Below are 15,367 nucleotides of genomic sequence, written 5' to 3'. Positions count from 1 at the left end.
AAGACCCACGTGCGGCTTGGAGCCGCCCAACTGACGACCCTTAGAAAATCTAATGGCAACCCATGTTATTGTCCTGACCCATTGGTCGGGAATCCGTCTTCTACAATTGGTTTTTTAATTGGGAAGAAGTCTTGGCATGACTTACTTAAATCCGGAAAATTGGCATCAGAAGTAGGTGTGCATGCATGCAGAATTTAGCTTGCAGAGTACTCATAAAAATCCTCACCAGGGATCAGCAAGAGTGCACATGTAAACTAATTAACAGACAGCTATCATCGACGGTATTTCCATGATTAAAAGATCTTCTTCAGGAACTTCTTAAATTTGCTAATGAAGTCACCTTACAGATATTAGAAGATAAATTACTCGAGCAGAACATGCAGTAAAAGCAAAGGGCTCTTCGTTGTTATTTGTTTCATCCTTGGGAAACTTAGATGATGTGAATGTGTCTTCATTAAATATATGCACAGTTTAGTCTCGGGAATTCTGGATCTACTCTATATAAGTTCTTCCACTAGAAGCGGAATGAGGGCAGTGATAATTTAACTACAGTTTCATAGAGGACCAAAGTACTAATACACCTTGTGCTAGGAGACCACAGGAAAACAAAAGGTTTTTTTTAATTTTGTTTTATTAACATTAAGGTGGTGATGTTGAGTCAAACTCCATCACAGCGAACTTCTACAGTTCGGTGGGATTTTGCTGGGGTGGTATTTCACCTATTGCATCTCCTTAGCTGCTAGTGACAGCCCCGATGGATCAGATGATGGCATGTTTAATTATAAGGATTTGCATCTTGTTTCACGAGTAATGCTGCCTGAAGTAACTGGGACCCTGGGGGGGGTAAAGTGCTCCCGAATGTGAGCCAGGGTAACAGAACTGAGCCTCCTGTAACAACACCAGCCCCATGCTACTAGTGCAGTCCACTACCAGTGGCAGTGCAGTTCGTGGTCCTGGGTGATCAACCTATGCCTAGTGTTACATTTCTTTGAGTTTTGGTGTGTAAGTAGGCAGGGAAGTGCACTGCTTCAAGTCGCTAAGCCTGGAGCGGGCAAATGTTTTGGCCTGAAAGCCACAGTTCCAAAATTCTGTGGAGGCCTGGAGAGAGGAGATCTGCTTCCTTGAACAGCCATGTGTGGCCCGGCCCTACCCCCACCCAACCCAACTCCACCCCCTCTCCGGGACTACTTGCTCCCACCAAACCCCCTCCCCCACCACCACCTGCCTGGAGTATTGGCCTGGCAAGAGAGCAAGCTGAGGCTGCAGTGGAGGGGGAACCAGATGCGGAGGGTTCAGGGGTTAGCCTCCCTGGGCAGGAGCTCGGGGGCCAGACAGAAGGATCCCTGGGCTGAATGTGGCTCACAGGCCATAGTTGCTCTGCTTTAGTAAGGGCTTGGTAAAGCTGCTATCTGTGCATTAACATAGTTACTCCGCTGTCCTGAGAGGTGGTAGCTGTATTGGTGGGAGAAGCTCTCCCATTACCAGAGTGTTCTGTACATTGGGAGTTAGGTTAGTACAACTACATTGTTCAGAGGGTTGGATTTTTCATACTCCTGAACAATGTAAGTATGCCAACATAATAAGTTTGTAGTGTAAACCAGGGCTAAGGTTAGGTTTCTGTTTTTTGAGTTAGGTTAGGCATAATGGAGAGATTTTTCTAAACAAATGCATTGTGAAGCTCTCAGGAAGATGTTCAGCTGATTTGAAAGTTTGGATGAGGGAAATCATAAACAACACATTCAGGAGCGCTTGAGGTGTGAGTCTGAAGGCCATTCTCAACTATCCACACAGGGTGTGCATTGTTGCATTCAAATGTTTTGGTTCATTTCTGTAACTGTTAGCTAACATGCCTTCAGCTTTGCTGTGATCCTGGATTACTGTGGTATACTTCTCCCTTAATCCCTATATAAATCTTTGTATGACTGTCATGGTGTCCACAGTATGCAGCCTGAACTCTGGGACTGCTGAACCCTATGTTCTACCAGCCTGGGGTATGTCTCTCTCAGTGAGGTGCTATTTCCAAGCTGCAAACTTTGGACAGGTGCTGCATTTTCACAAACATCCAAAGGCAGAGACACACCCGAATGAAGACCCTGAATGATGTCTCAGCCACTCATGAACCAACAAGAAGAGAGGCTCCAGCCCCCTTCCCTCTGACTCCCAGCCTGTGGTTCATTCCAGCTCTGTGCTCTTTTGCATTGGTCAGATGCCTGGGTAAGTTCATTACCCCGTCCGGCCCTCTCTCGAAGGCGAGAGACCACACTAGCATGTGTAAACTGAGCTGCGATTTCTCAAACGCTTCAGCTAAAACCCACTGCTCTGGGGGCAATACAAAGCAGACTAGTTAAGTACAGAAGGACAGTTGTTAAATTGTTCAGTGGCAAGCACAGAGATCAAAGTTGGTTACTTAAAAATAAATTTGTGGTGAGTTCTGCAAACCAAACAGGATTTAGAGGGGTAACCATGTTTAGTCTGTCACTTCAAAAAACAACAAGCAGTCCTGTGGTACTGTAGAAACCAACAAATTTAAAACCCACTTTCTCGGAGGAGTTGGAGTAGAAATTACAGAATCCAGGAGATATATATAGCAGAGACACATCCAGCCTGACGTAATTTGCTTCATTAACAGCTGGTCCTGCATTTGACAGGTAACTTCGTTTGCTGCTATGTATGCCCTATTAGTCTTTAAGGTGCCACTGAGCTGCATATTTGTCTTTAAGCAGGATTTGAATCCAGCAGTCTTGTCCTGATAGATGCTACAAACAGGTCACAGGTCTTCAATACACAGAATGGGATTCTTTTCCAGCCTAGGATCACCCTCTGGCAGTTCAAGGTCTTTGTCCTCCAGATGTATTTGCAGATGTTGATTTGTAGACAGAGAGGCCAAGGGGTGATTTCACCTTCCCTTCTTTTAGTAACAGAGAGTAAGCCGTGCTAGTCTATACACTATCAAAACAAAAAGCAGTCAAGTAGCACTCTAAAGACTAGCAAAATAGTTTATTAGGTGAGCTTTCGTGGGACAGACCCACTTCTTCAGACCATAGCCAGACCACAACAGACTCAATATTTAAGACACAGAGAACCAAAAACAGTAAGTAACTGATTTGTCCTCCTGTTAATGGCTGTTAATGTTGTACAGAGGTTGTACAGGCTGTTAATGTTGTACAGAGCAAGACTTTAAAAATGATACCTCCCAAGGAATGGGTTGTGCAGAACATTCCATCATCGTGCAACAGTGGTGAATACGGGGGCTCCAGTGTTCTGCTTTCAAGTACCGGGTCACAGCTGGAGTCGATCATCTCTAAATAAGTAAATAAATAGACTCCTGTGGCTGTGGCATAGGCAGACTGGGACGCTTGGGTGGGCCCTGATTGAGAGTGGGTGAGCAGTGACAGGATGGCAGGGGCAGGAGCCATTAAAGCCGCCTCTCCCCTGCATCGAGCCCTCTGGGAGGTGATAGACACTTTGGTCAGGGGCACTGGAAAACTGGGGGCTGAAAAGTGCATCCCCACCTGCACTGCCCCCCCGCCTCTGTGCGGCACTCCATCTGGGGAGTAGGGGTCGGGGCTTACCCAGCGCTGGCTCTTCAGGTTGAGGGGTGGGGACAGAATGTGGCTGCATTTAGATTTTCCCATCTCAGCGTTGCGCTGAAAGGATGAAACCCTGTTTTATTTAAACACACTTGCATCTTTTATTGTGTTTTTTCACTTTGTTAGTCTGGCTGTTTGATGCTTCAGGGCTGGTAACACACAAATTTGCTGGCCCAGAAGCCTTCTTCCAACACAGCAGGGGTGTTTCACAGCGTGTTAGCATGGGCCCCTCATTGCTTTGCTTTGAACCAAACGGTCCCAACCAGGGCTATTCATCTCACCCCCACACCACAATATAAACAGAGGCAGTTCTGCAATTTGTAATAGAGAAGGTCTGAAAAGCACCTGAGCCAAGACTTTAAAGCATAGCAACCTAAATTTAGGCTCCTGAATCCATTTTCCTGAAACCTGCATAAGGGGCCTATTTTTCAGAAACAGCCAGTTGCTTCTACTGACTGCAGGGCTGCGTGCAGAGCACTTCTGAAAAATCTGACCTGTTCATAATATGTTCCTAAAACAGGAGCGAAATTCGCAATTTATAGCACAGTGGGTCTAGACTGCTGGTAAAATGCTAAAAAATGCCCAAGGACTTAGGAGCTAATTGGGACTTTCATTTCTAAATCTCTTCTTAGGCACATTTTGCTTTGCATCTGTCTTGGGGCAGTAATTTGGTGAGGCATGTGTGAAAACCCCTCAAAAGACAATAACCATCAGAAAATGTTCCTTGTAATTTTTTCCATCCACGCACAGAATAAATTTTATGTGCAACAAGGCATGTGTAGCTGCGCATCACCAGTAGAAACACATGCTTCCCACTGTGAGTGGCTGTGGGTGCTCTGCTGAGCAGCTTGGTGGCACCTGAATCTCTCCTGGGCAACCACTCAGCTCATGAAGAATACTGCCACCAAACCAGGGAACTAAGGGTCTCTTGAACAGTATTTCTCAAAGGAAAACACAAGCTCTGCACTTTTGTTCTTACGCTTAAATTCTTTCCCCTGTGTTTCCCACCAAAGCTCGATTTTTTTATTAAGTCTCATACAAAATAAGGCTAACTGAGTCCCTGATAAGTCAATAGAAATGCTGCCAAAGGGCATTTGAAGTCTCGGAATTGAGTTAAAATCCATTCCGGAATGGATTTTAAAAGCCTTAGCCTTTCGTGCATAGGGGGTCCTTTTCATTAGGTTTTCTTAACCCAGGTGACATTGATAATATTTAAAATAGTATCACCATTCCTTTTACATCACGTACTAATGACCTCCTGAGTGCTCGTCTCTTGTGGGACATTAAGCAAGCACCGAGTCAGCAGTATGGCCCAGTTGCTAGGGCAGTGAAAAGTCTGATGTTGGTTTGGTGGCCTGGTCAAGGCCTTTAGGTTGATTCCCTTCCCACACGGTGGCCACGGCGGTGAAATCAGTGGAGCCATGCTTATCTCAGAACTGGTGGAGCTTTGGAAGGAAAGGGAGAGCTCCTTTTAGGGTTAAGCAGTTGATAAAAATTGCTGCAGCCACTTCTTCCAAGTCTCAAAGCCTAAACCCACGTCAAATCCATTTCCGAGCAGATCTCATCCCAGGATTGACTTAGGCATATGGTGTAACCTGTTGCAGAGGGCCTGGAGACTGCAATATTACTTTTGGGTCTGTTGTTGTGCCAAGGGAGCCGTGATGCTCTTCCCACTGTGGTGAGCAATGCAGGTGTGGTGTGCACTTCATGTCGTCAGAGATGCAGCTGGTGATGCACATCATCTCAGTTTAGTCCTAAACAGTCGGGCTGGTGAGAACGAATGTAGTAGAAATGATAGAAATGTTTCTAGTTTGGGATCTTCATTGAGATTTTAGTGACGTTCCCTTTCTTCCTCTTTAGAAACACTTTTCTGATGTGCCTTATTCTCCTCTATGTTCTGTGAGTTATATGATTGAGACTTTTCAAGTAGATGATTTGGCCCCACAGGTGTCTTCGCTTGTGGGAGCTGCATGGCAAAATCCCTCAGTTGGCACTGAAAAATCTCAGCCCATTTTTTGCTTTATGTTCAGTGAAGTGCAACATTTTTGAGGAGGGCTGTGACCCTGTATTACCAGTGCTGTGAAGTTCATCCAATGTGAGCTGTGAGCAAGCAGCTCAGAAACCTAAACACAGCGGAGTCCCATTCTCTCCTGCTGATTTCAGGGGTGTTATTTCCCATTTTCACTGTTGTGCATGACAAAATGGGACCATAGGTTTCACTTTTTACTGAGACTCTGTCTGCACTAGGGAAAGTAAGTAGTTTGTGGGTACACAGTTCTAGCTACTGTAGTTGCATAGCTAGAATCAGTATATCTGCAATCAACTTACATGGCTGTCCTCACTGAAGCAGATTGATAGGCGCATTTCTCCTGCTCACCTCCCTTACTCCTCGTGTCTTGCGAGGAGCACAGGGGTCGATGCCAACCCCTGATAGGCCGATTTTTGCATGTCCCTACGAGGTAGTTTAGACCGAGCCTAAGTTAAAAACAAAAACCAAACCCCCCAGTGTATTTCAGAGTGATAAATTGATAAATCTTCCTTCCAGTTCCCGTGGGCACATGCTCTGGAGATGCCTTACAAAACAGATACTTTAGCAGTTAGTGTTTCAGCAGAGGAGCCACGGGTTGAAGAGGCTGGGGACTGGATATACTATGTAGCCTTAAAAGTGGTCCTTACAGCGCGGGTTGAAGCTCATCAGCAATGCAGCGGCAGGCCTTTGAACCCACAGACTCATCCTATTCATTTTTTAGTTTCCTCTGTGATTTCATCATGATGAGCTGCATGAGGGCAAGCTGTTTTGTCTGCGGCTGAAGGAACAAACGGAATTTTTGTTTGTTGCTGTGTTAAGCTTTGGGGAAGGAGACGGTACATAGGCTCCCTCATTACTTCTTGAGATTTGATATATATGTGCACTCGAGAACTGACTTTGAAAGTCCTTCAAGGAGCGTGCTCACATTGGTCCCACACATTGGCTTAGTACAGCGCTTCCATGCAGCAGTTGTCATCGTCCTTAAATTCAATAATATGGATACCAGTGAGATACCTTTCTAATCTGTATGCATAACCAGTGGTAGCCTAGTATGATCTTTGTCCCCTCTAGTGGCTGATCTGCATAAGCAATTCGAGTCCACTGCTGCTTCCAGCTAGGAGAATTAGCCTTTTAGCTCAGATGGTAAAGATTCAGGTCTGTAGTGCCAAAGATTTTGAGTTCAAATCTCACTTTTGCTTCAGATAAGATCCGTTGTAAAAAAGTGGGTGTTCGATGTGGAGTTCAAACACACAGACCTCAGCTGTTCTGGCCATCAGTGGAGTTAGTTACAAAGACACCTCTTCTGTAATGTAGGATGAGAAACTTTTAACCTGGAGATTTTTTATTTGTATTCCCTGTTTTTCAGTCATTTATAGCTTTCAGAAACATTATACTGTGATGCTGATGTTTTTCAGATTTGATCTCTCCTTGAAGATGAGTGTATGGGTTGAGCATAGGAAAGCTCATTCAGGCCTGGTGGCCAGGGGGAATAAGGGAGGCAAATGCACAGGGGCTTGACATTTCAAAGGGGCCTGGAGCCCTGGGTCCCTTTGAAATACTGTAGAAGCACCACTCTGCTGCTCCAGGCAGATGTGAGGGCTCACATGGAGGGCCCAGCACTGCGGTTCAGGCACAGCCAAGGACTGACTTCCTTCATCCCCACTCCTTTCGAGGGCATGGCACAAGGCCTTTCCACACCTTGTTCCTAGGCCTGCAGTGAATGGTGGCTCCACTGAGCTGTTAAGTGAGGTGAGAATGGGAAAAGATTCCATTTCTCTGTTATAAAATGACATATACATTTATTTCCATCCCTTGAAAAAGGAAGGACTTGAAGCTGAAATTTGGCAGGGAAATACCCCTCATTCAGGGGGCATCCCTTGTGAGTTTCCTGGTGAAGTTCAGTCTTGGAAAATTGGATTTCACACCAGAGTAATACATTTTATAAATATAACATTACTCAAATTCAGTTATATGGGAGACAGAAAAGAAGATGAATCGTGCCTGGCACATTAGGTGCAGAGCAAAATAAATTAATGGAGTAACGTAATTACATTGGTAGTGAATGAGGCAGGCGTTCACAAGAGCCTGGCCTTGTCTGCATATCTTGTAAGAGAACATTGCGTATGTACACTTGATAAGGGAACACATTAGCCCCTTGACTGAAGAGCCATGTGACGTGATGCACGCTTCAGAAACTATTCACAGAGGGATGGAGCCACCTCCCATTTAAGGCTCCCATTGGCTTCATTGAGAATTGGATGAAGACTCGAATGAGGTAGGGATTCTCAGGAGCTTCACCATCTCTTGCCTTGTGCCATGTGAAGCCAGCAGGGATGGGAACAGCAGATCTCAGAAGGCTCTGCAAAGGGGTTGGACTCTGAAAATAAACAAAAGGGAGGGAAAAAAGGAAGAAGTTTAAAAAAAAAAAGAGAGAGAGAGAGAGAACTTCCTACTATGAAACTTATTTAAAGACCATTTTAAGAACTCCCCTTACTGTGATAATTAGGGTGACCATCTGTCCTGTATTGGGCAGGACAGTCACATATTTGGGATGCCAAACAGGCATCCTGACATTTTAAAAGGGATGAATTGTCCTGTATTTAGGCCTGTGGGGGAAGGAGCGTCCGCGGCCACTTCCCCAGGGCTCTGGCTGGGGATGGCTGGTGGCTGGTGTTTCTTGGGGCCGGGGTGGGAGTGGGTGCCAGCTTCCTGGGGCTTGGGGCAGCCAGGAGGAGCCACCCTTCCCCCTCATATCTCCCTGTCCCATATTTGGGACAGGGAGATATGGTCGCCCTAGCAATTACTCAAACTCACCATTTAGCCTAGAGTCCAGTCTTTCCCCAGCAGCTGGTGCCAGAGGTTTCAGAGCAGTGGTGGGTGATCTGCGGCCTGTAGGATGCCTGTGACTGATTGGTGTTTTGTGTGTGGCTCATGAACAATGTTGTTTACCATTGCCCACAATGCAGAGTTGCTGGTTTCTGCCCTCATGGCTTTTTTTTCCGAGCGGCATTTCTACAGTGATGCACATGTAAAGCAAGAGCACGTGAAGTGAGATATATGCTGACTGCACACAACATTGGCTGTGAGAGCTGTACGATCCCTTTGCATCCAGTCAGTTGGCGCACACTGCAAATTCTAGCTTTTGAACACAAGTAGCAAAACTACCCTATCCCAGGAGACTGTCTTGGTTATGACAGTCTTGCAGCCCACTGAGATAAAGGGAGGCTTCATGCATTCTGCTCACTAACCAAGATTGCCCTTTGCTGCTTCAGAGTGAATGAACAGATTAACTCTCAGATATTATGGAACATAAGCTTTCATGGGCAAAGACCTGCTTCATCAGATGAATGAGTCTTTGTCCACTCATGCACCTGATGAAGTGGGTCTTTGCCCACAAAAGCTTGTGCTCCAAAATATCTGTTAGTCTACAATGTGCCACAGGACTTTTTGTTGTTCTGGTTGATACAGATCAACATGGCTACCTCTCTGATACAGATTAACTCAGTTATACTTGTGGCCTTCACAACACACACAGGCAAGAAGTTTGACAAGTTAATGGGGTGTTGTGTGAAGAAGGAAATCCATTACTGCACTTCCCACTGTTCGTTTTAAACCTTCTACCTGTTGATTTTATTGGGTGACTTCTGGCTCTAGTGTCATGTGAAAGGGTAAATAATACTTTCACTTTCACCACACGAGTCAGGATTTCTTAGATCTTTATTATATCTTCCCTTAGTCATCTCTTTTTTGCAAGATGACCAGTCCTAGTCTTTTTAATATTTCTTTGGATAATGCTGTTTCATGGCTGTAATCATTTGTGTTTCCCTTCTCTGAATTTTTTCCAGTGTTTGTACCTGTTTTGAAAACTGTATGCAACAGTCAAGTTGTGGGCATATCAGTTTGTACGGTGGCATTATGATATTCTGCTTTACTTGTCCCTTGCCTTATGATACATAGCGTCGTTAGCTTTTTTGATTGCCACTGCACATGGAACAGATATTGTCAGAGAACTGTCCGCAGTGACACCAAACTCATTCTGGAGTGGTAACAGCTAATGTGTACCCCATCATACTGCGTCCATAGTTTGGATTGTGCTTTCCAGTGTGCATTACTTTGCATTTATCAGCATCAGATTTCTTGCCCAATCGCCTAGACTTGTGAGATCTGCTTGTAACTCTTGAGCTTTGGACTTAAATATCTTGAGTAATTTTGAGTCATCACACAGTGTCCATTGTTTGCTAAGTCTGTTATATCAGGGTCTGTTAAATCAAGGATTTACTGTACTCCTGTGTCTGGAAATGACACAGTTACTTTGTCTGAATCATATTGCAAACACACGAGGGGACTCAGATACTACGTTTGGAGTTGCGGGTATAAGAAACTAGATTGCTAGATAAAAGGGAGACGAGCATCTTAATTTTGACGTGACTTTTGAGGGCCTTAGTACATAAACTTAATGTCCTTTTAAGCCTGTCATTGGTACTTAGCATCAGCACTCACCACTTTTCTAGTTCCTGCTTCTAGATCACGGGGCAGGACCAGGCGAAGTTGACAGGTGGGCGTCAGCAGTGGGAAGAGCTTTTCTCACATACTCACCCCCAAGAAGGGGTGCCCGTGCTGGTTAGCAAGCATCTGATTAGTTATTAATTTGTGCATGGTGAATATTTGAGTCCTTGTTAATAATTTGTTCAGTAGGTAGAGGCCAAGCAGCACATGAGGCATTCCAGAGTGGAGACACGTGGCGTAGGCAGCATCAGTGCATGCAGATAACTGGGCTGGGCTGGCACCATTTAGGTGCGTGGGGCTAACCGCAGGAGGCAGTGACGGAGCAAGTGGCCGTGATGGGTGGCTGGGTGACCCGTGGGCACTGCAGGAGGGTAGCAACAGTGATGTGCAGCCTTACATATCCTATATGCCCCACCTGCCTTGCTCTCCGAGGAGCAGCTTTGAGAAGAACGTGAGCTCAAACGCAGAGGAGCAGTATGCCAAGTAATTTAGTATGTCAGCTTTCATTTCCATTTTTTCATCTGAATCGTAAACCGTGGAGAAAGGTGCTGCTGTACAGAAGAAATTCTTGGACTCTGCTACCATAGTGTAAATGGTTCTGCTACAGTCTTGGGCCCTCATCCTTCTCTGTGAAGCACCTGCGTTTTTTGCAGCTGATTTCAGTAGGATCTGTATAGGGCCCCGAAAAAAATACTTCAAAGGGTGTTTATTTACGGATACAAAGTGCTTGAGGTTGCAGAATTTTTAAGACCAACAACAAAAGAAATCCAAAGGAGTAAAATCCACAGTAGACAATTCGCTGTCATATCTATCAGCCTAATTACTGCACCATCTTTCAGTTCAGCAGTTATTCGCATGCAATAGAACAGCATCCCTGTAATATCATTAACCTGTAAAATGAAAATCCCGCTATTGATTTTTTGTGAGCTCTTGAAAAATGTAGGTGGGATTGTGATTAAAAAAAATCGATGTGAGTTTATAGCAATAGATCATGTAAATAAAAGTGAGAACTTTGTAAAAATCCTAGCCACTAAATTGTTCAGTAAAACTTGGATAGCTAATCATCAAAGGGGGGAGTCCATGGTTTCTCTTCTGTACATAACTTTCATCAGTTGTATAACAATAAGGGATTTATTTGATGAGTGTTCCCAGGGCTCACTGATATGACTAGAGGAAGGGTTATTTGCTTGTTAAGGTGCCAGTCTGAGCCTTAAGTCCAGGTTTAATTTTTTTGCTCCGCCGCAGTCTTTCCCTGTGTCCTTGGACAAGTCCCTCAGTCTGTCTGTCTGCCTTAGTTTCCCTTCTGTAAAGTGAAATGAAGAGTACTTCCCTACTTCCTGGGAGTAGTAAGGATAAATAGTCAAAAAGATTGCAACATGCTTAGATACTACATATCCATCTGTAAGATAAGATGGCAAAGATCTTGGGCCTCAGTGGTGTAGGATCAAGTCTTCGTTGCCCCTTGGTTTTCAGAGGGAATGGAGAACGCTTAGGGGATGTCTGCCCTCATACCTTTACATGCAATTACAGTACACACATTCCACCAGGCTATTACAGTTGGGCAGATCAAAACTTTTAAAACAATGTAAAACAAGGCATGTGTTGTACAGAACACATCGTAACCATTTAACATGGGTGAACATGGAGGTTCCAGGACACTAATTTGAGGTACTGCCTGTCCCCATCACCCAGCTGGGTGGAAGCACAATCCCAAACTGTAGTCCGTGGAACTTGGGTGTCCTGTGCAATGTGAACAGATGTTCTGTGAGAAAGTTTTGTTGATAACCAAATTTTTCCTTCTAAAATATTTAATATGAGGGGAGGGAGGTAAGGGAGCAGGCTGAGCGTGGGGGGGTCTGAGTGGAGGGGGTAGGAGGGTCTGGGTAGGGAAGGTGCAGGAGCAGGCTGGGGGTGGGTCTAGGTACGAGGAAGGGTGCAGGAGGGTTTGAGCTGCGGGGTCGGGAAGTGGGGGTTGGGCATGTTGGGTCTGGAAGGGAGGGGTAAGAGTAGGAGTGAGGGGTCTGGGAGGGAGGAGGCAGGAGCAGGGTGTGGGTGGGGACGTGAGGTGGGAGAGGGTACAGGAAGGGGGACAGGAGCAGTCAAGGTGGGCAGGGTCTGGGTGATGGGGGTGCAGCTTACCTGCTCATCTTCTGACACACCTGGCTCTGCGTCCCATCCCTCTGCTTTGAGGCACTGCCCTCCACTGCTCTGATTGGCTAGAATTCCAGCCAATCAGAGCAGCAGTAGAAAGCCTCCAGGCAGCACCGCGGAGACCGCTGCTCCTTCCCTGCGCTTCCCCTTTCCCCAGCTCAGGGAACAGCAGTGAGCGGCAGCGGAGTCCGGAGCGCTTCCCAGTCTCTGGTTCCTGGCAGTGCCTGTGGTCTTCACCCAGCCTTGGCGTGGTTGGTCCAGCTACAAACTCTCCACCCCACCATGGCCCAGATGCTGTGGAGGGGAGCCCCGAGCCTTGGGGTCCAGATCCAGACCTTGGGCTGGGGGTTCCCCACCCCTGTTGTAGGGGTTTATGTGGGTGTTTGGTTTTTGTTTGGTTTTTGTGACATTAAAACCTCTCTAGCAGCCTTTGTCCATTGCGGGCCTGGGAGATTTCTGCTGAGAAAGAATCATGGTTTATATTTATAGCCCTATTTTGCTTGCTTCTAATGACTGATTAACCCATGAAACCATTTCTTACCGTTAAAGCAGCCATTTGTTTATTTCAATTTGAATTAATTCCCTCTCTTGCCCAGAACATAAAACCAATTAGCCTGATATATGGTGCAACATTTCCAGTCATAAAGTTCCTTACAGGTTCCCTGCCACCTGATGGCTGAGAGTCTGTCATTGCTTTGATGCTGGAGCCACTCTGTTTTTTCTGAGGCTTGCATCATTTCCTCTGAACTCAATTTCAGAATCACCTGTAGTTAGATTAGACAAACCTGCTGATCAGTGATGGAGGGGAGGGGAGAGGAGACCGAGAGGTTGGCTTGTATGTTTTAAGTTCATTTTTCTATATACTGGGTGGTTTTGCTCAATTTTCTCTTGTCTTCCGCAAATAGGAAACCTGGCCTGCCGAAGTGCTTGGGGAACTGACTGTCAAAATGGTACCTTATGCCTCTTTATAGCTGTGCCTTGTGTGTTTGAGGCTTGCTTTCACTAGTTTTGAAGACAGAAGCCCTGTTACCACTGCACAGAATCCACAGCTATAGAGGAATGAGGTGGATTCTCTTTGGCCTGCTGCCCTGCTAACCATCTTTCTGCTGTAATGCTCTCAAAACTTACCGTCTTGGTAACTGGTGCTTGGATGGGGCCACCCCCAAGGGATGACATGGTGTTGGTGTTACTCTTTCTTCTGATGTAGTCATGAACAATACCTCGGTATGAGGCTGGGGAATATGCTCTGTGCTGGAAGAAGAGATACCTGACTGGTGTACTGATCACTTGCGGTTAGTGTGTGTCTGCTGTACTTTTCTTAATAGCATGGGGGGGAGGTGTGGGTGGAGTTCCCACACTGCTCTGGATCTGAACAGAAAATGCACATCCCACATAAAATCCAAACTTATCCCCCTCCTGGAGTTTGCCTCTTTTGGCAACAACATAAATCCAATGTCACCATTGCTCTGATTCAGTGTGGGGCAGTCTGTGGTACACTGAGGTTGTGTGTGTGGTCTGTGACGCATTTTGCTTACCATTGCTCATGTGCAGGGTTGCCAGATTCCTCTGGTTTCTGTCCGTGTAGCTTTTTTTTTTTCCCTACTGGTGTTACTAAAGCGACAGCACATAAAGCAAGGGCCCATGAAGTAAGGTGCACGCTGATTACGGACTACGTGAACTGTGAGTTCCCTCTGCAATCAATCAGAGTACGGCTGCGGGTCAGTTGGCACACCCCACAAGTTCTAGGTACACAAGCGCAGTTAGCAAAATGACCCTATCCCTAGAAACCATCTTGGTTGTGACCGTCTTGCTGGCCCTCACTGAGCTGGAGGGCCATTTCTGCCTTTTCTTGACAGCCTCGGACAATGCTGTGTCGAAATGAGAGGCTGTGACCAACACGATGCTACTTCAGTAGCCTCAAGGTAAGAGAGACCAACTGTAAATAAGTGACCTGGAAAAACAGTGATACTTATAGTCTGGAGGGCTCTAGTCTGGGGAAGGCTTCCTGTGCAGCAGCTTGGTTGTTTCGTGTCTTCTTCAGGCAGAACTGGGGCAGCTTGAGAGGTAGAAGTGCATATGGGTTTAGCAGTGGTTTTGAAAACCATTTGCTGCAATATAGATGGTGTGTAATTTTCTGTCATTTTAATGGTACCAAGGGTCATGTGCAATTAAGAACGTTGTTTATTTGGAGGGGCAGGGGAAGAGCTTCTTTAGAGGTAAAGCTCGACCTTTTTTCACCCATGACCCCCATATTTTATTGCACTTGTGTCGTGACCCCTGAGGCCCCAAAGCCACCCCCCAGTCCCCAGTCTCAAGCCCTATCAGTCCCATCCTCCCACCCAGTGTTTTACTTGACTAAGCAATGAGCTCAGTGCTTGGCTCCTCCACAGCTGCTGCTGCCCCCCTTCTGCTCCCCCATGCCGCTTCCTTTTCAGCACGGCTTCAGCAGTGCAGGCTCAGCCACCCCTCTCCCCCAGCTCTCCTGCAGCCTTAGCGTTCCCTTGCAGGCAATGCGCAGGTGGCTCCCTGCCCTGCTGGCTTCCTCTTCTGGGGCTCCCTGCCACCGCTGACTCCACTTGTGGCTCTGGAGGCTGCTGCCACTTAAACTGTAAGCAGTGGCAGCCTCCAGACCTGCAAGAGAAGTAAGTGGCGGCAATGCTCAGAGCCACGTATGGCTCTGGAGCTGTGATCCGTGGGATGCGCACCACTGGCCTACATTCAGCTTCCATTCCTTATTTCTTGCTTCCTAAACTACAGGGGTTGGGTAGACTTTGTAGGACAGAGGTGGGCAAAAATTTTTGATGGGGAGCCATTCCAGGATTTTGGTAAGTGGTCAAGGGTTGCACTTTTCTGTGGGGGTGGGTCTGGTGGGGAGTTGTGTCCTGAGGGAGGAAGAGGCCGAGGTGCCAGAAGCAGACTTGGGCCAGGAGGCAACTACCTGGGCGGCCTCGGACCATCAGCCCTCTGATGCAGGTTCCCTGCTTGCTGCAACCCCAGATGGGCCAAGCAGGCTCTGGGTGACTCTCTGCTCTAGATGTCAAGGGAGGCTTCGTTCTCTGCTCCTGTCCTCGTCCCCCAGCAAAATCTCTGA

At 46.5% G+C, this 15,367-nt stretch overlaps 1 protein-coding gene across 1 annotated transcript in view; it reads left to right on the top strand.

Moving 5' to 3' along the window:
- PDIA5 (protein disulfide isomerase family A member 5) overlaps positions 1-15,367 on the top strand; it is a 134,353-nt gene that overhangs the window by 77,304 nt on the left and 41,682 nt on the right. The window lies entirely within an intron of this gene.

This window comes from Carettochelys insculpta, chromosome 8 (assembly GCF_033958435.1).
Source record: "Carettochelys insculpta isolate YL-2023 chromosome 8, ASM3395843v1, whole genome shotgun sequence".
Taxonomy (NCBI): domain Eukaryota; kingdom Metazoa; phylum Chordata; order Testudines; family Carettochelyidae; genus Carettochelys; species Carettochelys insculpta.
This window is presented reverse-complemented; position numbering and strand designations above follow the sequence as displayed.